Source organism: Ictidomys tridecemlineatus, chromosome 12 (assembly GCF_052094955.1).
Source record: "Ictidomys tridecemlineatus isolate mIctTri1 chromosome 12, mIctTri1.hap1, whole genome shotgun sequence".
NCBI lineage: Eukaryota > Metazoa > Chordata > Mammalia > Rodentia > Sciuridae > Ictidomys > Ictidomys tridecemlineatus.
This window is the reverse complement of record NC_135488.1, coordinates 11,039,759-11,066,318: the sequence shown is the minus strand read 5'-3', so window position 1 is coordinate 11,066,318 and position 26,560 is coordinate 11,039,759. Positions and strand designations below refer to the sequence as shown.

The 26,560-nt window shown below is 60.5% G+C and overlaps 1 long non-coding RNA gene across 2 annotated transcripts in view; it reads right to left on the bottom strand.

The window, feature by feature from the left end:
• The window catches only part of LOC144369018 (uncharacterized), a 58,942-nt gene extending 48,208 nt beyond the window's left edge, over window positions 1-10,734 (bottom strand). Inside the window, exons 1-2 of one of the 2 annotated variants that reach the window (XR_013428431.1) lie at window positions 10,412-10,734; window positions 3,781-3,904 (exon numbers count right to left, since the gene is read on the bottom strand). This is a non-coding gene — a long non-coding RNA (uncharacterized LOC144369018). The remainder of the gene's footprint in view (window positions 1-3,780; window positions 3,905-10,411) is intronic. The other variant, XR_013428430.1, reaches the window with a different exon arrangement.
• Between the last annotated feature and the right edge of the window lie 15,826 nt (window positions 10,735-26,560).

Genomic DNA, 26,560 nt, shown 5'->3' with positions numbered 1-26,560 from the left:
GAGTCGGAGGTGCTGGGGCAGGGCCCGTCCCGGCAGGTGTGAGTGCGCCCTTCCCCAGTGCAGAGCCAACACCCCCAGAGGCTGCTGGTTGCTTTTGGAGAAAACTAGGATGAAAGTTCAGAGTCTTTTCCACGTGAGCTCATTCCCGATCCGTCCTCATGTGGGTGTGCCCAGCTCCCGATTCAGAGACCCCTGGTCCGCAAGGCTCCCAGGTCTGGAATCTGAAGAGGGGCTGGGGGTCTCAGGGTTAAGGCGTGGGTCAGGCTCTCTTGCCCAGGGCCACACCAGTCCCGCAGGACCTTAAGAGCTGCTGACCGTTCTGCTTCTAGGTTTCCAACAACAGTGACCTCCCCTGCGCCTCACACAGAGCTCCCACATTGCCTCGTGGGACAGACCCTCATCCCGGGAGGCAGTGACCTCTGTCCCTGGGCCCCAGGCAGCTGCCAGTGCTGTGCTGTTAGGGTCAGGCCACCTGCTTAGCACACCTCCGGATGCGTGCTGTGTGAGCCCTCTGCCTCTCCTGTGCAACACCGCTTGGGCAGGCCGGGCGCGTGATGAGTGTGCCGTGCGCAGAGGTCGTCCTCCGGGCCTCTTTCCTCTGCAGCCATTGGAAGGCGGCCGGCATCCCGGCTTCATTAGCGGGCCTCTGATGGACTGTTGGGTCCAGGTCCTATTCAACCGACTCAGCAAATAATCAGAGCGATTTCTAATGCTTGACCTGGCACTGCACAGTCTCTGGAACAACAGCCACATCGGGAAAAGTAACCAGCCTGTCTGACACCGTTCTCCTCCGCTCGGACGAGCACCTCCTCCCCAGGCAGAATCTACGTCCTTAATTGGTGATTATCAATGGGGTTACTCTTCTTCCAATTTTTACTCTGTTTCGAGATCACTAAGCCAAACACAGCCAGTCCTTCCTATCTGCAGAGTCCCCATCCATGGGCTCCACGAACCTCAGACTGAACATACTGGAAGGAAAGTTATATTTGTACTGAACATGTGCAAACGATTTTCTCTTATCGTTTTCTCTGAATGATACATAGGGACTATTTGCATAGCTTTTACATCCTACTCCGTAGTAAAAGTAATCCCATTAGGCCTTCAGCTGATGGGATGAGGCCCACCCACATTACGGAAGGCCTCCTGCCTCACTCAGGTTCGCCTATGTTAATGTTTATATCCAAACGCGGCCTCACAGGAACCTGCAGAATAAGGTTCCACTGTGTCTGAGCGCTTTGGCCCAGCCAAGCTGACACATGGTATGAGCCAGTCTGCCTGGGGAATCCTAACCGTCAACACCTCTGAGGCGTCCTGGCAAGTTCCTCACCTGCTGTTGGGGCCTCTGTGCGGATATGTGGCTGCCACTCGTGAGCCATTTCCAGGAATTGGGGAGAAACCCTCTGCATCCCCACAAGATAACCTGGAAGCTCCTTCCTACCAGCACAGGCTCCGCTGGGCCTGCAGCGGGTGGCCTGGGTGCGAGGCATCTAGTCCCCAGGGGCTTCCCTAGGAGACACGGCCCACCTGCACCCCTGTCTCCAGTGTGGGCCCCCGTGGCTCGTAGGGAGACAGCAGCTATCCTCTGGAGATCTCTCCTTGCTCAGGGCTCGGGGGACACAGGCCCCGCGTCTCTGCCGAGTCCATTCCAATAATCTAATTTGAAATCCTGTTTCTGGAACACAGCGGGCTTCCTGAGCCCGGGCAGAACAAAAGAGAATGGAACAGGGGCCGTAACGGGAAGCATTCCGGGTGTTTGCCGACTTGGAAGTCAATAATCTGTTCTCTCACGGGGGCTCTGACCTCTCGTTTTGAAGGGAAACAGGAAACACAAGCCGGGTACAGACAGTAAATATTTTGCTCTCACCAATCCTCCCATCTGGGCTGACACACGCCTCCCCTGGACCCTGCACCCTCCCCCGCCTTCCAAACGCGACTTTGGAGATCAGCGTGAAGGTGGATGATGGAAACGAGTTGGAAACGCGATTTATCACCTTTGAAGAAACGTCAGCTGCAGACGCCTGGTTCCTGGCAGGGGAGGAAGGGCGCGCTCCAGGGCTTTCAGGGAACCCTGGGAGGGAGGACGTCACCTCCTCCCCTTGGAAGCCTCAGTGGGTGGAAGGATGACATCATGGGGGTGCAGATCGGCCCTGCACCTCCACTTTAGGATCCTCAGTGACCCCTGAAGGGTCAGGGTCTGCACAGAGCGCCTGGTTTCCGGCCCCCAGAGGCGCCTCCTCCTTGGGCATCGGAGGCCCCCTGGGCCACGCCCCACCATGGCCCGCGACACCTGTGCCTCCAGACCATGGGCATCTCCTTCCCCCACAGCCCTGGGGAGCCCCAGAAGGCCTGGGGCGCAGGGGACACGGGCAGAGACAGCGGCGAGCAGGCTGGGCTGAGTGGCCGGGCCATGGTGAGGGTTGCTGTCTGTGAGTAGCTTAAAGACATTCAACAAGAGCTTCTTCTTCTGGGGAAAACCTGAGACAAATTGTCCATTAGGGCATAACTACCAGGAGAGGTTTCTAAAGTTAGAAAGTGAAGGGTCCACTGATGGCCCGGGGGCTGCTGCCCCGGGGCCAGTCACCTAACCACAGCCCACTTCCCGCTCCCTCCCCACCCTGGGGCAGGAGAGGGCTTCTGTCCCCCAGCCTTTCCCCTCTACCTGCTCCTCAAGGGGTCACTCTCCAGGAAGCCCAGCTCTTCAACAAGGCCAGCAGGAGTCTGGGCGTCTCCCAGGAGGCAGGGTAATGGAGGTGCATGACAAAGGAATCCGCCTGTGGGGACAAGCATGTCCCCTGCTCCAGGAGAACAAGGTTTGCAAAGAAAGTAGAAATACCTTGCACTATGGTGAGGCCACCGAGACAGGATACAGGCTGAGAGGGCAGGGCCAGCAGCCCGCAGGGGGCGCTGAGGACACCCCACCGGAGGTCAGGGTGAGCATGGGGGGGAACGTGTGGCAGGGCCAGGGCAGGAGGAGGAGCCCTGGTGCCCCAAGGAAGGAGGTGAAGGGGACCCCAGGGGAGCAGGCACAAAATTGGCAGGGAAGTAAGGCAAGACCGTGAATGGCACTCAGGCCTCTGAAGTAGGGGCAGAGACACAGAGATGCAGAGACACAGGGACACAGAGACACAGAGACTTAGAGACTTAGAGATGCAGAGACACAGAGACACAGTGACTTAGAGACGCAGAGACAGAGACTTAGAGACTTAGAAACAGAGAAACAGAGCCACAGAGACGCAGAGACTTAGAGATGTAGAGACAGATGCAGACACAGAGATGCAGAGGCACAGAGACACAGAGACTTAGAGACGCAGAGACACAGAGACTTAGAGACGCAGAGATGCAGAGACACAGAGACATAGTGACTTAGAGATGTAGAGACACAGAGACTTAGAAATGCAGAGACACAGAGACACAGTGATTTAGAGATGTAGAGACACAGAGACTTAGAGATGCAGAGACACAGAGATTTAGAGACACAGGGATGCAGAGACACAGAGACTTAGAGACACAAAGACTTAGAGATGTAGGAACACAGAGACACAGAAACACAGAGACGCAGGCCACTCCAAGTGAGTGGGGGGGCAGAGAGCAGCCCCGCCCACCGTCCATGGCGGCCCAAGGCCCATCAGGGATGCCCTGGCTGCAGCCCCCACACTGCTCGCTCCAGCAGCTCCCATCCTGCGGGGCAGAGTGGCGGGAGATGCTCTCCAGGCCTCCAGGGTCCCTGGTCCCTGCGTCCAGAACCCCAAGGACACTCCAGCCACTTTGTGCCACACCGACCTGCCTGGACCGCTGTGTGAGTGCTCGAGGTTCCAGGGTGATCTCGACCTCTGCACGTCTCTCAGGCCAGCTCGGGGTCCACCCAGGAGAGAAGGGTCCACGTCGCCTTGTGGAGGAGCCAGCACTGGGGAGGAAGGACAGGTGTGCGGGCCACCAACTCAGGCCCCAAACCTGCCACAGGCCACCATCCATGCCCACCAGGTGACGCCAGTCAGGGGCAGCTCCTGGCCCTGCAGCTGGAAAAGAGGTGACCAACCATGGCCTTTCCTTTCCTCCTTCCTCATCCTCCAGGGACCAACAGAGACCCCTGGACCGGCCACGTGGCCCCGCCAGATGGGAAGAGTGGAAATGGGGTGGCTTCAGACTGAGTTTGGCGCTGTTTTTCAGAAGTGTCCCAATGCCACATCAAGCTGGGGTCACCTTCATCCCTGCCCTCGGCAGCGTAGCTGAGCCTAGAAGAGCATCACTATCAAACCCAGACTGGGCCTAGTGGGTCAGAACCAAGCTGCAGACCAAGGAGGGCCCTGGGACGAGGACAGACGCTTTTCCCTTTAAGCCCCAAAGCTTGCCAGTGTGGCCCCAGAAGGACACCAGAGGGTCATCTAGGACAGAGCGGGGTGCGGCAGGTGCCTGGCCTCAGCACAGAGTCGTGTGGGAGCCAGGCGGGGGCCCCGCTGGCCTCTCTGCAGGCCTGGCCTGGCTCCCAGGTGCTGGGTGAGCCGTCCTGGGCTGCAGCCCTCGGAACACTCCTGCGTCCTGGCTGACCCAGCTCAGTGGCCCTGCCGCCGTGGGCACCAAGTGGCTCAGCGGGAATCCTCGGGCTCCCGGAAGTCGGCCTCACCATGGAAAGCTCTCTGGTTTGGAGTTGGGCTTGTGTCCATCTGCAACACCGTGACGCCACGGGCCCTGCGTGGACTGCTGAGTTCTGAGCCTGGTGACCTCCGCTGGCCGGGGCTGCTCCCTGCAAGCCGCTCCCCCTACTCAGTCCACTGGGCCGGGGAAGCTGCCCCAGCCAGTTGGTCTTCATGACAGCTCGGGGCTGTCACCTGCCAATCTCACCATGGCCCCAGCAGGGCCAGCTCTGCCACCCAAGCTCCACTTCTCCCTTTGCCCCGGCCTCTGGGTGTTCCTTGAGCACTCAGTCTCTCACCACAGGGCCTTTGCACCGGCTGATTCCTGTGCCCAGTGCCCTCTCACCCAGAGAGCCCTATTGTCCTCGGCAGCTTCTCCTCCCCTCCTTGTGGAAAGGGGGCTCCCGGCCCGTCCTCCCTCCAGTCTGTCCGTCTCTCCCAGGTTACTTTTCCACTAGTGCTTTTCCATCTGACTTGCTCTGTGTGGACCTGGGTTCTACTTCCTGTCCCTAGAACGTGAGCTCCCTGGGCAGGATCCCACTCTCCTCCCAGGGCAGAGCCTGCACATGGCCCGTGGCCGAGGCTCAGTGAAGGTCTGCTGAGGGGCTGAGAGGGTTCAGGCCCTGTGGGTGGACCGACCGCCTCTGCTGGATTCCCGCTTCCTGCCCCCTTGCCCACACGTCCACCTCCACCTGATTCTAGAACCCTGCAGAGCCTGGCCTCTCCTCGCCAGCTCTGCTGTCCTGGAAGAACCACGGCTAAGGAGTCTGAGCCTTTCTCCTAAAAGCAGAGAGCAGAGGGGACAGCTACTCCGGGGGCCATTGGTGGCCCTTCAGCAGTCCGGCTTCCCCACTTCCTGGAACCCTGCACTGCCAGGAAGCAGAGGGACACCTGCTTCCAAGAACTAATTCCCAGTGGATTATCCCCTCAGCCCCGCCCGCCTCCGCACACGGCCACCCTCCCAGGGACAGTGCTGCACAGCCTCCAGGCAGCTCCAGAGATCACACGCAGCCTCCAACGTCTGAAGGGGGTGGAAAGGAGCCCAAATGATGAGCTGGGGCCACAGAAGGAGAGCCTCTGAGGTGGCCTGACCCTTTGGAAATAGGCTTAGGCTCTGCGGGCCCGAGGAGGCTCTGGGCCAGGACCCTGGCTCAGTCGAGCTGGGCTGGCCAGGGGACCCGGCCCTCCTGCCAGCACTGGGCACTCCCGGGCGCCTGAGCCCTCTAGTGGAAACTGTGGCCATGGGAGTCCGGAGCACATGTCCCTCCCTGGCCATCTGCACGCCCTGCTCTCTGGGGCTGGCCCCTGTGCCTGGGCTCCTCCGTGTGCCCAGACTGGGCAGGGAGGAGAACCTAGGAGAACCTAGCAGACCTGTCCTGGCATTTGGAGGAGCCAAGGGTTCATGACCTCCGAATCCCGGAGCCCGAACTCAGCACCAGTCCATGTGTTGATGTCAGCTCCGGGGGCACCTCCTGGCAGGGGCAGTGTCCCCGCTCACCCAGGAACAGCAGGGCCCAGGCAGCTTTGCCCTTGCATAGACCCTGCAGCATGCTTGGGACCCCTGAGGACACACATCCTCCATGGGTGGCATTTAGTAAAATAAAGTGGGAGAAAGTAAAAGCAGAGAAGCCCAATGCACTGCCCATAGCACTCACCTGTGCATCTCAGACTGGGAATAATAGGCCAAGTGTCCAAATCGAACTTCAAAAACCATGTCCCACGTCACGTGAATGTGCCCATGAACCTTGGTCAAAAGAAGGGCAGTTCCACCTGGGCCCAGGCCACAGGGGCCAGAGAGTTGGCATGAGTGATCCCCGCTGCCACCCCGGCCCGAGAAGCAGGCCTGGCACACGACAGACGCCCAACATGTGCCCCCGGCATGAACATCCCCCGTGTTGTGTGCTGGAGAAGCTGCGGCACCTGTGTCCAGGGCCAGGCCTGAGGAGTTGGCCACGTGTCCCCAGCACCCACCGGCCAGGCCCCTTGCCTGGGTCTTCTCTGGGCCTCTGCTCCCTGCTGCAACATGGAGCTTGCTCAGGTTCATGAAGCGTCCCCGAGGGGTTAAGAAGCTCTGGGAGCCACATCGTGCCTGGCCCCAGAGACTGCCCAGTACCGTGTGCCTCAGCGGCCAGGGACAGCAGCAGTGGCTGCAGAGGGAAGTAAGGAACAGCGGGCCACAGTAGGTCCAGGAGAGGAGGCTGGACGTCCGGGAGACACTCTGGTCCCCAGCTCTCTGGGCACGGATGTCGTTGCTTGGGCTGTGTTAACCCAGGGGGCCTGCAGCTGCCACTGCCAGATAGGGCTCCCCACTCCCTGGAGGAGGCCCCCGACTTCCTGCCATCTCGGCACACGTGGTGAGTATCACCCTGGGACTGGGGACGTCAAGGTCACCTGCTACAGGCTGAGCATGCCACGCCAGCCACAGGGTCAGCACCCCGGCCTCCAAGGACCAGAGGCGGAGGCCACAGGAAGCCTTGAACTTAAATTACAGAGTAAATTGGTTCCAGATTCCAAATTTAGGTCCTGGTGGGACTGCCCTCCCTTTGAACCAAGATTTATGGTGACATTGCAACGACTTGGGACGCAGTTCTTGGAATTTGATTTGAAAACATCCCTATTATTCTTCAAATTCCAGAATACATAGGCGACCTTGTATGCTCCAGTGGGTTGGGCTGCTCTATTTTTATTTGACACTATCGTATTTTATAGCCCAAACTGATATCACAAAACCACATTCGAAAGCCCCTGAGTCGTTGGTGAAGACCCTGCTGTCATCAGGCCCACTGGGAGGGGGCCAGGGCCTGCAGCAGGAGAGACTAGTGCTATGTGGGCAGATGTTCTCCTAGCGCAAGCGGAGCCAGGGGCTGGAGCCCTCCTGCTGGCCAGCGATGGTGTCCATCCTCCTGGTCACTGGGCTGGATGTCCTGACCTCACAACCTGCCCTCCGTCCAGCGAGGGCGAGCCGCCCTCCCACAGCACGAGGCCGGTCCTGGCGTTCCCCGCCCTTGCATGTGGGCTCTGACCAGGACAGGAGGCAGGGGGTGCTTTGGGGCTCCGCTCCTCTCTACAGGGACCCACAGCGGGCAGTCCCCTGTGCAGATGTCACCACAGGAGGTGCTGCAGGCGCCCGAGGAGCGTGGGAAGGCAGCTCACCCTCCTCTGCCAGCTGCCCCCACGTGGCCCGGCCCCCTCCCTGCAGACACAGCTGGCCTCCTTGCTCGTGGCCCCTGGAGGAAACCCCAGGCTCAGGGTCGTCTAGTGTAAAAGTGTGCACAGTGCCGGGGACCCCTACACCCCGAATGCATGAACCAGGGAGGCCCATCTCAGCGTCCTCCTCCTCTTGAGTCAGGTGGGCGTCAAGCGGTGCCTATGAGAAGTGGGCCACTCCTGGGAGAGTTAGAGGCCAGGAGGATGGGCCCCAAAGCACACAGAGAACCCTCTCTGGGGAAGAGAGTGCTTGGACTGAAGGCGCACAGGACGCTGTCAGAGGCCGCGGTCAGCCAGCGCTCGTTCCCGACAAGGCATCCAAGCAGCGTTTCTAGAGGGTTCTATTGATTCTGGATAAATGTCTCTGCTCTGGGCAGCCCTGTCTTCAAAGGTTCCATGGTCCAGTGGGGGAGTGGGGACACGTCCACCCACGCACACCCCCCTGGGGTTGACATCTGGGAGGACGTGCCTCCTAGTCCCACCTGCTGTGTGCAGACATTGGCATCCTGTAGAGTTAGTTTCCCAAAGAGGTAAAGTTCTAATCATGGTGTCAGTTTCCTGTTAATGCCTGGTAAATGACGAGGTATTTATTTATTTGTCAAGTGCTGGGTATTTGGTACCTGCTATTTAAACACGGGCTGTGCACCACATTTAAGCTTATTAAGCGCTAGGCGTCTGAATACCTGCTACTTAAACACAGGTGTTGTATTCAGATCCTGAGTGTTTCAGTATCCAGTACCTGGTGTTTAGTGCCTACCTCCCGTCCCCCAGTGAGTGCACATGGCCCGGCAAGGTGCCAGCCAGGAGGTAATGAGGATGAGCAGCGGGCGGGGTGCCAGGCGGCTGCTGAGCCCCCACCTCAGCTGCCAGGCACACTGTCCCAGCCGCAGCTTCCTCATCCACAACTTAGGCCCAAGCCCCAGCAGGATTCCAGGGATGGCCAAGCCCAAGTTGCCCGAGGCCTTTCCTCAGCTGTATCTGCCCTGACGCTGCCAGCCGCACACTGGGGAGGCCCAGGAGGTGTCCCTGCAGGGCTGCCGTGGACGGCTCCAGGACTGGAGGGGAGCTTGGGGGAGCCAGGTGGCAGCCTTCCAGAGGGCGCAGAGTGTCCTGAGGGAGAGGCTGCATGGCCTGACTGCAGGGCAGGAGAGGAGAGTGGGCGGAGAGCAGGTGGGGACACCACAGTCCTTCCCTGGAGGCCTCTGGGGGAGGTGGGAGGACGCCTCGTCTGGGCTCTGGGAGCGAGGTGCAGCTGGCTTGGCTGAGGTGTAACTGGGACGGGAGGAGCGCGTGAGGAAGCTGGGGTTCAGAGAGGGCGAGTTCTGAGGACCACACAGCAAGCACATCAGGTCTGGGGCCTTCTGATCCAGGGCCCCAAACCCTCTGCTGGGCGGGGATGGAGGCTCTGCCTTCCAGGCCCTCCTGCTGGGGAGCGTCCTCTCTGACCTCCGGGCAGCTCTGGGCACCTCCTCGCTTTCAACAGCCACAGGCCCTCTTCCCCCTCCACAGCCCGACACATGAAGAACCGCCAGGTGCCTATGCGGGGTGCTGGGTGCTCAGTGCTCACGGTGCTCAGTGGGTGAGTCCCTGATAATGGTCCTTCATGGCTTTCCCAGAGAGGGTGGGGGCACACCACTCTTGACCCAGCCACACTGAGAGGACAGACAGACAGACAAAATCCAGCACCACTCCACCCTCACCGTGGCCCAGGAGGCCAATTTGCCCCTCTGCAGGGCAGCCGTGGGGCTCCCAGCTGCTTCTCAACTGTGAAGAGGAGGAAGCAGAGAGAAGGTCCCTCACCCAGCAGCTTCCCATACTGTCTGCTCTACCTGCTCCCCACCACTCACGGAGGGAGGTCTGTTGGGTTCCCATGTGTCCCTGGTGGCTAATGAAGCAGGCATGGGTTGTCACCAGCCATGTCCCAACCAGGGCAGTTCTTTCAGGATGTGACCAGTTGCAGGACAAGGGTGGCAGTGTCTGTGGGGGCTCCCCTACTGGCCACCACACCTGGCAGTCCCAGGGGCTCGTGAGGGCCCCTGCTCTAAAGCTGGGAGAGCACGGGGCAGGGCCCCTCCTGGATTCCCCGGGGCTGCCTGTGCCTTGGGCTCATGTTGCAACCTGCCCCGAGGACAGGAGGACACTGGCAGCTGACCCCCCTCGGGCTGGGTGCACTCCGAGCCCCCAGCCCCGGAGGAGCAAGCCTGCTCCCCAGGGAGCCCCAGAGCCTGAGGTGCTGCCCCTCACTGGGAGGCCAGGGCTCTGGAGAGCCCCTGTCCCCAGCACCAGGGCTGGCATCTCAGGCTCGACCTTCTTTCCCCCAGCACTGGGGTTTCCTTGGGACAAAGTCTCTACAGATGGGCCACGAAGCGTTGGCGTCCCCAGCAGCTCCCAGGCCACCTTCCCTCCAGCGCTCAGGACTGCGTGAAGGAACTCTCTGGAGAGTCCCACGTCCCTCCCCTGGGAAGGGCCAGGCCCACGCGAGCCTCCCCAGCCCTGCACAGACCTGTCCCAGTGGACGCCTTATCCTCCCGCCGACCGAGACCGCCCGCCCGTCTGCGTGGTTTGCTCCTCACCTGTCGGCCTTGGGTTCCGCTGTTTCTGCAGCGGTCTCCTGTCTAGAGGGCAGGTCGGCACCACTGGCCTCGTAACCCAGCACGCGCAGCAGGAGGGCTCCTCTTGGAACCCAGGACTGGGCTTCTCTGGGTGGCTCAGGGGAGGGCCGAAGCAGACAGAAACAGGCAGCAGGAACAGCAGAAGAGAGGGGTCGGGGCAGCGACGGACCCTGTGACCGGACGTGGCCAGCGAAGGCGGGCGAGAACCTGAGCCCCGGCCCCGGCCAGCCAGGGAAGCTCGCGGGGTTCCCCCGGCGCCTGCGCTGACAACTGGCCAGATCGACTTCTTTGGCACATTTCAACCGTTGAGTCATCTAAGGGTGATTTGCCAAGGGCCTCTTGCCTGGACTCTCGGAACAAAGCCCAGGCCAGGACAGCGGAAGCCAGGAGCCTGCCCTCCAGAGCACCACTGTGGAGAAGCTTGTCACCCTGCCACCAGGGCAAAGGGGAACCGTGGCAGGGGACCCGGTGTGTGCGAGCGGGGGCTTGAGGACACCATCGCGGCTCCACAGGAGGAGGCCCGGGCGGGTGCACTGGGCCAGGGCAGGGCCTGGGGACGGCAGGTGTCTCGTCCCTGGGGAGGCAGGACAGCAGGGCTCACTGCCCGTAGGCAGGGTCAGAGGAATCTGTTTCCTGGACGAGGCTGGCCAGCCCACCTCCTGCTAGGTGCAGTGAGGGTTCTAGTGGGGGACATTCCCAGCCTGGCCAGAGCCAGCTGTGGGCACGAGGCCTGAGAGCAAGGATGTCCCCAGGGACAGCAATGGCTATAGGCTGGGGCCAGCCACCCCCCAAGCACCCGCTCAGGACCCATCAGCACCACCTGGTGCAGGACTCGCCTTCAGTGTTAAAAGTTCAGCCCTCGGCAGTAAACGGGAAAACGCCGGAATCTACTGTTCATGTCCAGCTCTACTTGAGAGTGTCCCCTCAGTGGGTGTCCAGCGAAGTTCCCCAGCTAGTCTTCCCTTGGGGCAGAGTGAGGCAGCTTCGGCTTTGAAGTTGGTGACTACGTGTGGATACGATTTAAAGTCCCTGAATCAATATGCTCACCATGACAGTGACATAAAATACACAGATTTAATAATTGTGTCCATGAAAGAGGTGAAGGAGCCTTTGAGCCGGCTGATCTACCTGGGGACTTTACCGACCTCAGGTGCCCTACGAGGGGACTCGGGAACTCGGCTGCAACTTGCAGAGGTGGTCTGGAGTGTGCAACACAGCAAACTGTGTTTAGCACCCCCCCCGCCCCCCCTGCCCCCCCCCCCCGCCACATGAGACTCTGAGCTTGGAAAATGGTGACCTCAGGTTATCAGAGTTCTTAAGGAGCCTGCACTGGGGGCCATCGGGAATAGCAAGTTGATTATGTGGCTCCCACGTCACCCGGAGAATTTGCTGATGGAATTTGCAGCTGGGGATCTGTACCCTCGGGGGAAGATGTTCCTCACCTGTCACGTAGGCTGGTACTTAGGACAGACCTCAAGGCTGACCGTGTCAAGCGTGACCCGATCATCACTTGCTCTCAGGAAGCGTGGCGGGTGTGACGGATGCTGCAGGAGCCCTGCCGAGCTGTGGGTTAAGTGGATTCCAGGAATTGTTTCGGATTCTCAGCAGCAGCGACCTGGCTGGCATGTGGTCAAGTCCACCCTCACTGCTAAACACCAGCCTTCTCAAGGTCGCCCGGGACATCCACGCGACTGGACCTGAGACGCACCTGGTCTCCCCGTGCCCCGGCTTTCAGCTCGGGGGGACCCTCAACTCCCTCCATGTTTCCCGCCGTCCCCTGGGTCACTTCCTACTGCAAGGTCCACTCCTGCCCACCTCCTGAGCTGTCTCTGCTTCCTCAGCCCAGGAGGTGGGGAAGGGAACACTCAGTCCCCCTGGGGGTGATTCACAGTGTGGGCTCCTCCAGGGCTCTGGGCTCACACCGCCTCCTGCTCCCTCCAGTCCACACGAAAATGCACCAAGATCTCAAGGTGCACCGTCAAAAGGGAGAATCCCAGGTTGTCCTTCCCTGACCTCCCTCATCTCAGGGAGTCTGACCCAAACTCAGGACCGATTCCGATTCTTCCGTCCCCTCCCCTCCTCCGTCGCCATCACCCAGTTCTCTGGTTCTCTCTTCTCACGTTCTCTCTCTGAGCTCACAGCGTCCCAGGCCCACCCCTGCTGACCGGGCCAGCCCCATCAGTGTCCTGCACAGCCCCCGCCCATCTCCTGTTGTCCTTGGGCCTAGTCTCCGCTTTACAAGCAGCAGGATGACCGCTCTTGGGCTTGTTACTCCGAACCACGTCCATGGCTCCTTAAGACCTTGCCAGGGTGCCCGAGTCCTCAGGATGAAGCCCAAGCCCTGAGTGTGGCCAGGAGACCCTGGGGCCTGGCTCTGCTCCTGCCCCAGGCAAAGGATCCACGGGGAGGGGTTGTCATTGTCATGTCCCTTGCCAGGAGGTTCCACCGGTCCTAGGCAGAGCCCTCCCCCCCAGCTGGCCCTTGGGGAAGCTCTCCTGCCGGCCCCACCTCCATGAGGGGGTGCCTCTCCTGTGCCCAGAGGGTCCGCCACACTCCCTCTGTCCCTCCAGCTGCACATCCTGTCCTCTGTGTCTGTCCCAGCACCCCCTGTGCCCCTCTTATCAAGCTGTGCTGGTGGCGTCGGGTGCCAGCTGTTCCGTCCAGGCTGAGAGCCTCGTGCTCGACCGTGTCCGTCCCTGTAAGGAAAGGCCGGCCACACGGGAGCCCCGAGGAGGGAGGTCCACCTGGCTCACGATCTTGGAGGGTCAATCCATGGTCGTGGGTCCACTGCCTTGGGGCCCGTGATGAGGCACAGGAGCAGGGTGGAACAGGTGGCAGGAGCCGGTCACTTCCTGGTGGCCAGGAAGCAGAGAGTCAGGAAGGGCAGGCCCCACCTCCCCTTCAAAGACACACCCCCAGGGACCCCACTTCCTTCCACGGGGCACACCTCCTGAGCTTCCACCAGCTCCCAGAACACCAGGGCCGGGACCAGGCCTTTGGAGGACACTTCCCCAAGCCACAGCAGCCCTCCGTCCAGGTCCTCGGCTTGATGGAATCCGTGTGTCCAGGGTGACCTCCACTTTGCTGTCCCAAAAGTCAGCATTCATGTGTCCAAGCACCAGGATGTGGTCTGCTTTGGGGCCACCTTCAGGCCCCTGCACACTGTTTCGTAAGCTTCTTAAAGAGACGCTGTTTCCCGCGGGGGCTGGGGGCGGGGGCTGCTGTCTTAGGCGCTGGTCAAACCACTGGGATTAGCCAAGGGACATTGGGTGGCTTTTCTGTTTGCTCTAGGAGTATTCTCAACAGGGAACCACAAGCCTGGGGTTGTGCAGACCACAGAGCTCCGTCTTCAGGACAAGAGGGTGGCCCTCTGTGCTCAGGAGAGGAGGGCCAGGCCTTGGGAGACTTGCTTCCTACACAGTGGTCCTCCCCTGGACCAGCGTGAGTGGGCATCTGGGCAGGCAAGAGTGATGAGGACCTCAGCACACAAGCCAAGACCTGCCCATACACCAGGCGGTGTTTCTTGGACAGACCCAGCGGAGGTCCTCTTGTTCCAGTACTCAGAGTGGGGTGCAGCAGCCGGCTTGTCCTCCCCACCCACGTGTGACCAATGCCCTCCCGTTCCTCCTCAAGCTCCCGGGCAGCCTCCGGTGGCTGGGGGAAGATGCTGGCAATGGCTCCCTGCTGCTCCCTCTCCACCCTAGGTGTCCTCCGTTGGAGGCTCAGCCTTCCCACCCAGGGGGGCCCAGATGCCCCCTTCTCCCTCCTCTCGTTCTCTTTGAAGGCCAAGCACGGTGCCTGAATTGTCCACAGGACAAAAGCTCAAATTAGGAGCATTAAGAAATCACGATCAATCTCCCCCCAGGAGTGGGAAGGACGGACCCCCAGCATCCCAAACCCATTTCCCTTCATTTCTCTCCTGATGCTGCTCCCCTCCCCGAGGAGGAGTGAAGTGAGACTCATTTCATTTTTGGTGTGAGAAAAACAACAGGCAGATGAGCCCCGGGGGCCCTCTTGGCTTTAGTCTGGGAGAACAGGGCTGCGCAGTCCTTGCCCCGGGCCTTCTCTGTGGCCTCGGAAGGGCTGTGACCACGTCCGGGCTCCTTCCCTTTAAAGCCTGCAGAGGGGAGGCAAGGGTTGGCCAGACAGAGCCAAGGGTGAGTTTTAGAACCAACAACTGCATTCAGACCCCACCCAGACCTGCGATCTGAGCTCTTCTCCACCTAGCTCCTGAGCTGAACTAGACCCATGATGCCAGGCTTACTGGGTCTGCTAAGAGAATCCAACTGGAAATGCACATGCCGACTCTGGCCCTGTGGCACCCAGAACCCGCCAGCTCTCCTTTTCTCCCAAATGAAACCAAGGACTGAATGATGAAGTGATAGGTCCAGCCCAGGCCACCCTTGGAGAAGCGACCCTGAGCAGCAGGAAGCCGAACAGCTCCTTCTCCATCCATGGGAACACAAGGTTAATACACTTTAGGAAGTTGAGTGGAAGGACAATGTCAGTATGTTAGAATGTTGCTCAGAAATCATGCATTTCCCCCAATCGGCTAAGAGGAAAGATGGAAACGTCTTCTTTGAAGCCTTGCTCTCTAAGTGCCTCCCAATGGTCTGACCAGCCAGAGAGGGTCAAACCACCTCTGAATCCCACGAGATGTTCTGTAGTGAGCTGCCTTTTGCTTACCTGGCCTGGGCCTGGCCTCTCCCTGCCGATGGTGAGACTTCACGAGGACCCCGAGGGACTCTGGAGGGGGCTGGGCTTGCTCGTGGAGAGGGAGGGGTGCATGTGCTTGCTCCCGCCCAGCCAAGTGTGCCCTGCCTTTATTTTGGAGATGTGTCAGGTAGGACTCTGCTGGTCATAAGTCACCAAGACCACTTCACAGTGGCAGGAGAAAGACCAGGCATCTGGGAACCCACCGGCTCAATGGTCTGGCCAAAGAGGGAGAAGCCCCCCCAATATCCACTCATATTTGATGAGCTCCCTCGGGCGTTGCAAGCAGGTGGGTGGCCGGAGACGCCAGGTGCGACTGTGACAGCTCTGGAGCTGGACTGGAGCCCCCAGACGGGGTGTGCACATTGGTGGGGCACAGTCCCTCGAGGGCACCAGGGAGGGTCCTTCCCAGGCTCCTCTCCAGCTTCTCGGGGATCCTGGCATTGGGGGGCCCTTGTTGTGTGGCCACCCCACTCCCTGCCTCTGTCTTCACATGGCCTTCTCCTCCATGGACAGAGTCAGCCAGGTGTGGTGTGCACAACCGTGATCCCAGGGGCTGAGGAAGTGAGGCCAGGCTCAGCGACTCAGCAAGGCCCTGTCTCAAAATAGAAAAATCAATAGGGCTGGGGAGTGTGGCTCAGTGGTTACGTAGCCCTGGCTGATGCCGAGACTCAAAACAAAAACAAGGGCCGGCCGCATCCGGTCAGCACCCACGCTGCCCCTCATCTTAACCACCCACATCTGCAGTGGCCCCGCATCCTGGGTTCCGGGATGCATGAGTTTGTGGGGACGTGACAACCCAGGCCCCCAAATCTGACTTCACTGGCCACGTCTCCCTGCCGCCAGGTCTTGGCCAAGGCTGGTTCTCCCACGTCCTTGTTGAAGATGGTCAGCACACTGGTCACCAGCTGGGCCCTTCCTGGACCTGATCTGACCCACCTGTCCCAGAAGATGCAGAAGCTCACTCAGACAGGCGTCCCTGGACATCTGCCCACTGCGAAGGGGCCCTGTGGCCGGGATGGTGCCCTTCCCCAGGAGGAAGGGGACAGTGCTCACTGCTGCACAGAGGGACAGCTCCACGGTGAGACAGTGATGAGCAGTGGCAGGGGGCACCTGGCTGCGCCATCAGGGTGGGAGGGGATGTGCCTCCCTGGCCGCTGCAGCTGACCAGCCCTGAGTCAGATGGCTCCAACGCTCTGAGTGATTAATGGCCCCTCAGAGGAGCCCTGCTGAAGGAGTGAACCGGACTGCTGACCCCACCCACAGCCCCTCTCAGCCCTGCCAAGGAGGCTGGTCCAGCCCTGCCCACCAAGGCTGGTCCAGCCCTGCCCAACGAGGCTGGTCCTGCGGCTCTGTCCTCCACTGGAGGTGGCTGCCAGGTCGCTGCTCTGCTTTGCTCCTCACCACAGCTGAGTGTTTTCCTTCATTTCCAGATAGATGAACCGGAGGAGACAGAAAGTCCTTTCTCCAGCCTTCGGGGAGGGGCGGGGGGGAGGGCGGCCACCTGGCAGGACCAGGGAGCAGCCTCGCAGTCAGCACCCCCAGCTCCTGGGATCCAAGGGGTTCTCCAGGGAGAAGAGAGTGAGAGAAACCAGAGAGGCCCCGGGTGGGCCTGGCACTGACCCTCTAGGGTAGATGAGAGGACGAGGGGTCCTGTGGAGGGGTCTGTCTTCTGTGAGCCCCATGAACCTGCAGGATGGCATCTCCCCGGCCTCCGCCCCGGCCTCCGCCCCAGCCTCCTCCCCGGCACCCTCACTGATCTGTCTGCGGGATCAGCACATCAGGACAGCTGCCTTGACAAGAAGGTCGAAATCCTCGGCGCTCCGGGCTGCTGGGTGGGTGTGCTTTGCACAGGGACAGTCAGAAGGGCCCAGCAGCTCACCCTGGAAGGCCACCCCTGAGAACGGGAGGCTCCTGAGTGGACTTCTGGAGATTCCAGTGTGCACTGAGCCTGGGCCCAGGTGCTGCGTCCCGGGGCACCACGCAGGGCCACTCTGCAGAGGCCCTGTCCCTCAGACCCCCACCCAGGACCTCCAGAAGACACCACCATTGGAGGCTCTGCTTCCTCCTCCACAGCAGCTGGGTCTCAGGAAATCCTCACTCAGATGGATAGAAAGACAATGTTGATCCAGCCCTGGAGGAGGGCGGCTGAGCGGGGACACACACACACACACACACACACACACACACACACGCACACACGTTGGTGCCAAGTGCAGGCTGTGAATCACAATTCACTGTAAATCAGATTATGCTTTGCACTTTACATGTAATTGTTAAATTGCTCTAAAAATAAGTCACCAATGAAATGAATAATGATCCAATTTGCCTCATCCGTGACTCGGTCTGAACCCAGAGCTGATACGGGCCCGGCACGTTCACGGGCCACTTGGCGGCAGCATGGAAAAGGCTCTGGATCCACTGACATGGCGGGAGGGTTTCCATTCAGTCGGCCAGGCCTCGGAGTGCAGGCCTGTCCCTGCCCTGGGCCATCGGATCTGCACAGGTCTGCAGCCTTGAAAGGCCTCGGTGAGCGGAGCTCTGCCCTTGGGCAGCTGGTCCCCCAGTGTCTGGAGTAACAAGGTTTCCTGGGCTGATCTTTCCGTGGGGTGCGCCCAGGCCTGCTTTGCTCCGTGTGTGTGTGTGTGTGTGTGTGTGTGTGTGTGTGTGTGTGTTGGGGGGATCCTGGTACAGTCACCCTGCTGCCTGGACTTGGGAGAAGAGCCCCAGACCTAACATCTGATTGACAGGCTTTGAAACCCCAAGTCCCCCAGCCCACAGGAGGGTGGCTCAGGTCCTGTCTGCCCCAGGCCCCTCTCTAGCTGAGCGGCCCCTGGTGTCCTCAGGGGGCCTTCGGGACATAGAGTGGCAGGGTGGGGCCCAGAACCACTAGACCTAGTCCCCAACACACTGTCACACTAGTCCCCAACACCCGCGTCACATGACCCTTCTGCAGGAAGAGGATGACAAATAGCCTGCCCAGCGTCGGGCTGAGCCCGTGAAGGCCACGAGATCGTGGGCAGGCAGCCCCACGGAGGACCACAGAGCTCCACAGAGGCACCAAGAGAGCCACGGGAGGCCTGTGCATGTCCACCTGGATCACACGTGGCAGGAAGCAGGCGGGAGGTGAGATGGGCACCAGGAGACGGCCCAGCACTGGGCATTCCAGACTGACCAGGCCCTAGTGCAGGCCTAGCACTGCCCTGTGTGAGAGAAGCCTCAGGCCAGAAGCCATGTCATGGTTTGGATCTTCAGTGTCCCTAAAGGCCATGTGTCAGAGGTTTGTCCCCAGCTGAAGGTGGCATTGGGGGGTGATGTGCCGCAGTCCGGCTGCAGCAAAATAACCGGGGGGTGATGAGCCACTTGTGAAGGTTGATGCAGCAGGAGTGGGAGCCGTTTATTGTAGGACAGGAGGGGTCTATATACACTCCACGCAGCTTATCTTAATTAACATAAACTAGATACAGCAGTCAGCCAATCAGGAATCTCCACACTTAATGGCTCGCTGGCGCCACTTCACAAACCACTCCCCCTGGCATTTGCCAGGCGCCATCCTGACTTGTTTACAGACCCTAACGGTGATGGACCTTCAGGAGGGGACCCAGTGGAGACGTGAGCTCGCTGCCCTGAAGCAGGAATCGGGACCCGGCCCCTTCCTCTTTCCTTCTTCCTGGTCACCGTGAGTTGAGCAGCCCTCCTCCGCCACATCCTCCCACCATGACGGTCTGTCCTGCCACAGGCCCACAGCCATGGCCCAGGGGGCCACAGACTGAAAACTCTCAAACCAAGAGCCCCAAGAAACCTTTTCTCTTTGTCAGTCGCTTATCTCAGGTACTGCGTGCCAGCAGCAGAAAGGCAGCAGGACCCTGGTTCCAGTGAGGTCGTCACTGTAACTGCCTGACGCTGAGGTTCGGAAGCCTTGGGGTCGGCTTGCAGGGGGGATGTGGAAGAGTTTGGAGAAGGAGGACCCCAGCTCCTTCCATTCTCTCTCTGCTTCCTGGCCATGAGGAGGTGAACATATGTCCACCACACGCCTCGCCATGGTGTGCTGTGCTGCCACGGCTCTGTTGATCTGGGGTTTGAGACGTTTCAGCCCGTGGCCACTGGACTCTCCAACTCTGAGCCTAAACCTTTCCTCCTCATGTGCTGTTTATCTCAGGCCTTCTGTCACAGCAGTGGCAGCCGGCTGGCACACTGTGTGATGCACAGCCAGGGGGCTGGGCGCCGTGGAGGAGGGGGCCTCCATTATCAGGTGCCCGGGGACACAGGGAAGCCAGAGAGAAGCCGCAGGGAGAGAGTAGGCAGGAGCCCTGAGCCCTGGAGGGAGGCCGAGGGGTGGAGACGGGGACAGGAGACACAAATGACAAGGCTCGAGGGAGACATCGGCAGAGCGGTCTTGGGACCAGGCTGGGGGGAGCGGGAGGCGCCAGGCCCCAGGCTGCAGGGCAAGCCCAGGCTTGGCGGGCCCATGTTCAATGTCCTGCAGTTGGGACCTGAGAAACGAAGCTGTGTCCCCAGAGCCCCCCACGACCCCGCTCCCGCAGGGGGACAGACAGCAGACACTACCCACAGTCCCACGGGCTGGGTGCAGCCAGCGCGTTCGGTCAGGGCCAGGAGGGTCTGCCTGTCCAAGGGGCCACTGTTTGGGGACAGTCGAGGGGAAGAGGGGATAAGGGATGTCCCGGAGGAGGGAGTGAAGCACGAGGCCTCCCGATGGAGGAGGAGCGCGCATGGCAACAGCTAAGCCAAGAACCAGGGAGACGGGCAACCACAGGGCAGGGGCCTCCGGGAGGGCTGGCCTCTGGGGCTGCCGTGGCTGCTGCCGACGTGGCCGTGGGTCCTTCTTCAGGCCAGGGCGCAGGCTCTCTGGACCCCCGCTGGGCCACTGGGTCGTATCCAGGCTCCCCTGACATGGTGCTGGGAAAGGCGGAGGGGCTGAAGAAGAGCCATCTGCCTCGAGAAATGGAGCAGTCCCCAAGGCCCTGGTCACCCGGATCCAGCATCAGAAACCAGAGCCCAAAGCAGGCCAGGCAGCCTGCTCCCCGAGAGAGGCCCCCAGCCCGCCACACCTGCGAGTGGCGCAGGAAGCCATTAGCAGGCTGTTTTGATTGGCTCGTGTCTGGGGGCTCATTATTTTCACAGGGACAATTTCTAATCATTTTGCTTGTCACTCAGGCCCCTTGCTCCTCGCTGAGCTGCTTAGGCCATTATGAGTAAAAGATCACACACGGTCGACGGCCTTCGCAGGTAAAAATGATTCCTGTGGCGCATACTCGGCAAAGCGCGGGCGCGGGCCAGGTTTCTGGGGAGTCACTCTGGGCTTCCTGGAGGGCGGGTGGGAGGGAGCAGCGAGGCCCCCAGGGCGGGCTCCAGGAGAGAGGGTCTCAGAAAGCCCCCGTCCCTGAGCCAGGAACACGAGCCCCCTCCCCCTCCCCTGGGTGGCAGCAGGGGTTGGAAACGCTGAGGGGAGACTTGGAGGTACCAGGGCTGCCAAATACAGGGGTGTGACAAGCTGGTGGCCCCTGCTCCCCCTGCCAATGGGGCCTCTGGGGTTAGGGCCAGGTGATCCTGAAGCCCAGTCAAGAGTGGGATCCTGGCAAGGGGTGCGGACAGCCTCCTGGACAGTGGGGGAGGAGACAGAGAGAGACTCCAGTCCAGTTCCAGAAGCTTCTAGCTGGGGGGTGTAGGAGCCCAGCTTCTGAGCCTGGTTTTCTCATCATGGACACAATTAGACTGGCCACGGAGGGCTGCTTAACGTTGAGCCTGTAGGGCAGCCCTCCCTGGGCACTGGGGACTGCCTAGAGGGCAGCAGCCACGTGGCCGACATCTCCACGACTCTACGCTGGCCGACCACATGGCCGACATCTCCACGTCTCCACGCTGGCAGACCACGTGGCCGACATCTCCACGTCTCCACGCTGGCCGACTTTCTGGGTTTGGGTTTGGGTCAGGTGCTGAGGTGAAAGCCCAGCACTTCTGGGACCGTCAGTTCCTTGGTACAGAGAAGGTCAGAGCTAAGGCCAGAGACAAGTGAAGCCCGGAGGGGCAGGGGACACAGGGGAGCCACAGAGCCCCTTGGGGTCCCAGGAGAGGACAGGATTCCTGAGGTGTAGGTCCCTGGTGTGTCTGAAGAAGGACAGCGAAGGCAGCAGGAGGGGCAGGGCAGCCATGGGCTAGGGTGGCCGGTGAGGCAGAGCAGGACAGATCTGTGCGAGGTGGTGGCAGACTCCCACGTGGGTGGGCACCTCTCCTCTGGAGCCCCTTCTCCTTCATCTCCCACACGCTCTTTTTACTGAGCGCCAGCCGTGGGCCACCTGGGCCAGCCCCACCAGCTCAGGGATCTCCCCCCAGCCTGGGCTCACCTGGCCTTCAGGGGTCAGTAAGGGAGTGACCACCTGCAGGTGGCCTGTGGCCAGCTGGGCTCTCCACCCAGCAGTCTCCACCCGGCTCCTGCAGCCGATGTGCTGCCACGGCTTCCCTCGCCTTCGACTTACCGCGAGGGACTCCCCAGCTCCCCCATGAGACCCCACCATGAAGGGCATGGCACCACGTGGGACAATGACTAACTCCAGCAGGGCCTGTCCTGCTGGAGAGCTGTCTTCCTAGGGTCACGGTCTCCTTCTTTGCACTTGGCGACCACTGGTGTGACAGTCCTGAATTTCCCATCCCAGCCTCAGCTCACTGGCCAAACCCCCAGAATCCCCAGGTGCCCCCTAGGACTCCACGTAGCAGGGCAGAGCACCCACACGGGGGCTGCCCGTTTTTCCTGGGCCAGGATGGAGAGCCCAGATGTGGCTGACGGGGGCTCCGGCTCTCTGAGAACCCGAGCCTCTCTTCCTGTAAAGACCCCCCAACACTGGTCACTCGCCCGGCGGCTTCGCTCATCCCAGCTGGTCTTGCCGGGTGCCCGTGTCAGAAGCCACACGTTTGAGGCAAAGATTCCCCAGAACCTTCAGGGATAGGAGAGGCCAGGAGACCGGGCAGCAGGGGCAGAGGCCTGGGCAGGAAGTCATGGTGGAGAGGCCCAGGCTGAAGATCAATCAGGACAGGCCTGGAGAGGACGGCGTCAGCCCAGGGAGGAGGAGCCCCCGGGGCGCCCTCTACGCCCTCCCTGCCCACGCATGCCCCTGTGAACTGGCAGCCCCTCTGCTGTACCGTCCAGAAGTGGCCGCCAGGACTCTGGGGCCCCAACCAGGGCCCAGGCTCAGGTGCACGTCGGGTCCCTGCAGTGAACAGGGCAGAGGGGAGCACAGACCAAGAGGGCACCCCATGGCATGTGCAGGTCCTCAAACAGAGACCTCGTGGGGACCAGGGTCTGCAGTGGCAGAAACCAGAAGAAGAGTGGCCACAGAGGGGCGGGACAGCGCTCTCCTGGGAGAAGGACGGGCTGCTTTCGTGGCTCGGTGCTGGAGACCAGGGTGGATCGGCACGGGGACGCTGATGGGGTCCCCAGCCTGAGATCTGGGCTCAGCTGTGCTGCCACCAGGTCCAGCCTAGTCAGCAGCCTGGGGCATCTGACTCGGAGGGAACAGGCCGCCCTGGGAATGGCCCTCCTAGACCCATGGGGATGACGGCTGAGACAGTCAGTCATTCACCCTGTCACTAGAGGAAGACCCCAGAGCCAAGGGGAACTGAAAACACTAAATATGCAAAACATGTATTTACACATTAACACACTCAAATGTCTCTATTACACCTTCATCGTAACATGCTTAACATTAAACACGTTATGTGAATAAGAGAGAAAAATAATTAAAGTCATTTATCTTTGGACAGATAAGTTGGTTTCCGTAAAATGACTAACCCGTTGGAATTTTTTTTTCCCCATAAAATTGCTGAGGCCTTCTTCAAAGTTATATTTTTTGGGGCAATAAATTTGAAATTGTTGACACCTTACAGCAGGTCCTCTCTGTTGGACCGTGACATTTGTAATTGAGACAGTGTGCTCTCTGCAGGTGCCGAGGTGCCTGGTGCGAGCAAGGCAAGTAAACTCTGCTCTGCTGAATACCTTCCGTCACATTAGAATGTGCAACTATTTCACCCAAAGGTGTCCACAGGCGGGCGTTGTGCCTGCTGCCCGTGGCCTTCAGAGGAGCGTGAGGGGGCCACAGGACTCCGTGAGCGATGGCCGCTAGCTACGGTCTATTTTGGAGTCGTTCCGTATGTTTCCTGTGAACGCTTCTCAGATCTTAGATCCCGCAGACTCGTAGATCTCGCCGCATGCTGGTACAGTCTATAAATTTGTTTAATTAAAAATAGGGCTTTATTAAAAGATGCTTTCCATGCATCGGAATCCTCCAGGGCACAGTCCTGTCACTTGAGATTGCATCCCGCCTGCGAGGGGACCTGGCTGCCTCTGGCTGCCTCCACCTGCCTCCACCTGCCTCCACCTGCCTCCACCTGCCTCCCTGTTGGAGGCGGGGCTCACTGGCTTCCTGTTCCCCAGCCCTGGATTCAATAATGACCATTTTCTAGAAGCTTTGAAAGACGAAGCTGCTGGTCCTTGTTGCTCTAGTCATCGAGTCGGTTCAGTAATCGGATGCCACCAACCTTGAGGTTTGTTTGGAAGGGGGTTCGTGCCATAATGGGCCCCTTGGTCTGGCACCCAGGGCCCTGGATTCAGCCCCGTGAGGCCTCCTGCAGGTTCTCAGAGGCTCCACACCAGCTTTGCTCCAAAGTGTTGCAACTCAGTGATCAGGACTTCAGCCACCTGGGCAGCCGAGACTCGAATTGCGGGACGGTCGGGTCGTCCCGACTGGGCAGGGCTTTCAGTGGTCATGCAGGTCACTTCCTGTGTGGCAATGTCACTTTCCCCCTGAGATGTTGGTTGAACACGCGCCACGTTGCCACCAAGTGAAGCAAAGGGCGCCATCCTCTGTGTGGGGACTTGCAGAGCTGTGAAGGGAGAGAGTCCCGTCGTTTCCCTGTGCAGAATGGAAGGCTGAAGCTGCACTTTCCTGGGAGGGCTCGATTCCAGGTCAGCATGTGGCACCCACGAGGAGGCCCCATGAGCTGGGGCTTGCTGAGGGGACAGGAGCCGCCGTGGGGCTCCAGCCTGCTTCCCCACTCGGGGCAGATCCATGTGGGTGCGGCTTCTCCTGGAGCCCCCCCCCATGCTGGATGGGTCCTCGGGCTTCCTCAAGGCCAGTGTCCCCAAGCCAGCAGCACTCTGCCCGGGGGCCCACTGCAGCCTCATCGGCTGAGGGAAAGTTCAGCACCGGCTTCTGCATTATAAAATTTAAACATCATCAGGAGACAGTAGAATGTCTCGCTGTGGCTTGACCTTGTGGCAGGAAGGCGCACTCCTGGCCTGTGGGGTGGCTGCTCAGCCCTGAACTTCACCTGTCAGTGTCCTGCCACTGCATCTGGAGACTGGGACATCTCAGGCGTGTGCTGAGAGCCATAGCTGAGTAGGAATGAGCTTGACATTTTTGGTTGAGATGATAATGGTTCAGATGTGCATTCAATTGGATATTAGACCCCTGCTGTCCGCCTCCACCTGCTACTTCGGAGTTCTCCAGGGGATTCCCGGAGAGGGAGAGTTCCCATTGGTTGGGGAAGTGTGGGAGGAGGGAATTCCGGAGGAGGGATTTCTGGATGGTGTGGTGTGTCCCGGGAGAAGGCCACATGCGTGGCGTTTGTGGGAGTTTTGGAAATAAAGTTTGTTCCTCCTTGAGTGGCTCGTGATTTTGTGCCCAGCCACACTGCGGCTTTTGGTGGCCCATATGGGGAACGCCTGAATCTTGGGGTAAGTGAAATTGCTTGCCCCTGAGGGAGAGCAAGAGCTCCAAAGTAGCAGGCTGAGGCGGACAGCAGGGGTCTAATCTCCAATTAAATGCACATCTTAACATAACCATGATCATCTCAATGGCTTGCTGGAATCACCTCTCAACCAAAAATGCCCTGCGTCCTCAGCAGGCTCTCAGCAGGCGTGGCTCTGGGAGGGCCAGGGAGGGCTTCTCCAGACACGGCTGGAGGTCTCCCACTGCAGGTTCCACTAAAGCCACCCTCAGCACATGGCCCAAGGTTGGCACCTCAGGCATGCACAGGCAGGGCACTGCCAAAGCCGGGTCGAGGTGGAGGCCAGCAGGCCCGAGCTGCTCGCCCTCACCCAGGTGACCACAATGTCACTTAGTTCACATGTGAGGAACTGGCCTAAGAGCAAAACCCACCAGGGGTGGGCAGCAGGCGCTGATGGCACTGAGGGCCACCTGCTGAGGGCGGCTGCCGTCTTCCCTGAGGTCCTGAAGCAGAGGGCCATCCTCAATGGGCCACGAGCTGGGACAGCTGTCCCAGCCCCAGCAGAGGAGGAGCACCTGCTGTGGTGGAGCTAGGCTGGACGCTGTGACAGGGTGTTTCTCCACACTCATGGGGCAGGGAGGCCAGAGCCTGCCTCTGTGTCTAATGCCAACCACAGAGGCCCATCCTGGGAAAGCAGAGTGACCGTCTGTGAGAGCCGACTGCGCGGCAGAAGCCAGTGTCCTTCCAGTGGCACCTCGTGTCTCGTCCTCCAGGAGTCACCGTCCTGGGAGTTTCAGGGGCTTGTCCATGGAGCAGACTCCTTCAGTGTGCGGCGCTTCCATTTTCAGCATGCTGTCCCCAAGACCACCTCCATCCCAGCCAGCAGGTCAGGAGCCCCCTCCTACCTCGTGAGGTGGTGCTCCGCCAGGCCCGGGGTGGGGTCCTCACTCTGCCCATCTTGGGGCACCCACAGCCACCCCCAGAAAGGGCTGCAGGAAGTGAGGAGGAAGGAAGGTCCTGGAGGGTCCAGGGCAGCGCCCACCCGGCCTGCGTGCCCCCTCAGGCAGGGCTGCTGGGAAGCCGTCACCCACTGCTCACCAGCCAGCCTGGTCCAGGAGCCAGAGCACCCATCAGCTGCTTGGCAGGAGCCTGGACTCCGGGCCAGGCCTCAAGGCTCGGCCAGCTGCAGGGCAGGGGCGTGCTGTCCCACGAGCCTCACAGGAGAGGGCGCTGGGGAGCAGCCTGCCCAGGGTGTAGCCCTCAGGCCAAGGGGCTCGCTGGGCCAAGGCATGGAAGAGCACCTGTGTATGGCACTGGTGGAGCAGGGCCTGGCTTGGCCCCACGTGGTCTCCAGGTCCCACGAGCAGGAGGGAAGGAGGCCAGGGCCATCCATGGACTGTCCTGCAACAGCCAGGGTGCGAAGGGCAGCTAACTAGCCTGCTCATCAAGACCCACCAGGGAGGCCGTGCCACACCACACCCTACCAGGCTGAGCAGGTGACGTCGCCTGCTCCCCTCCCAGGTTCCTGGAGCTGGGCAAATGGAAAGCTGGACATCTCGATGACTTGGTCAAGGCCACCGGCTACCAAGTTCAGGCGGCGCCTGCGGGTGGTGCTGCGGTAGCCCAGGCCCGGGCTGAGGCAGAGACCAGGGCCTG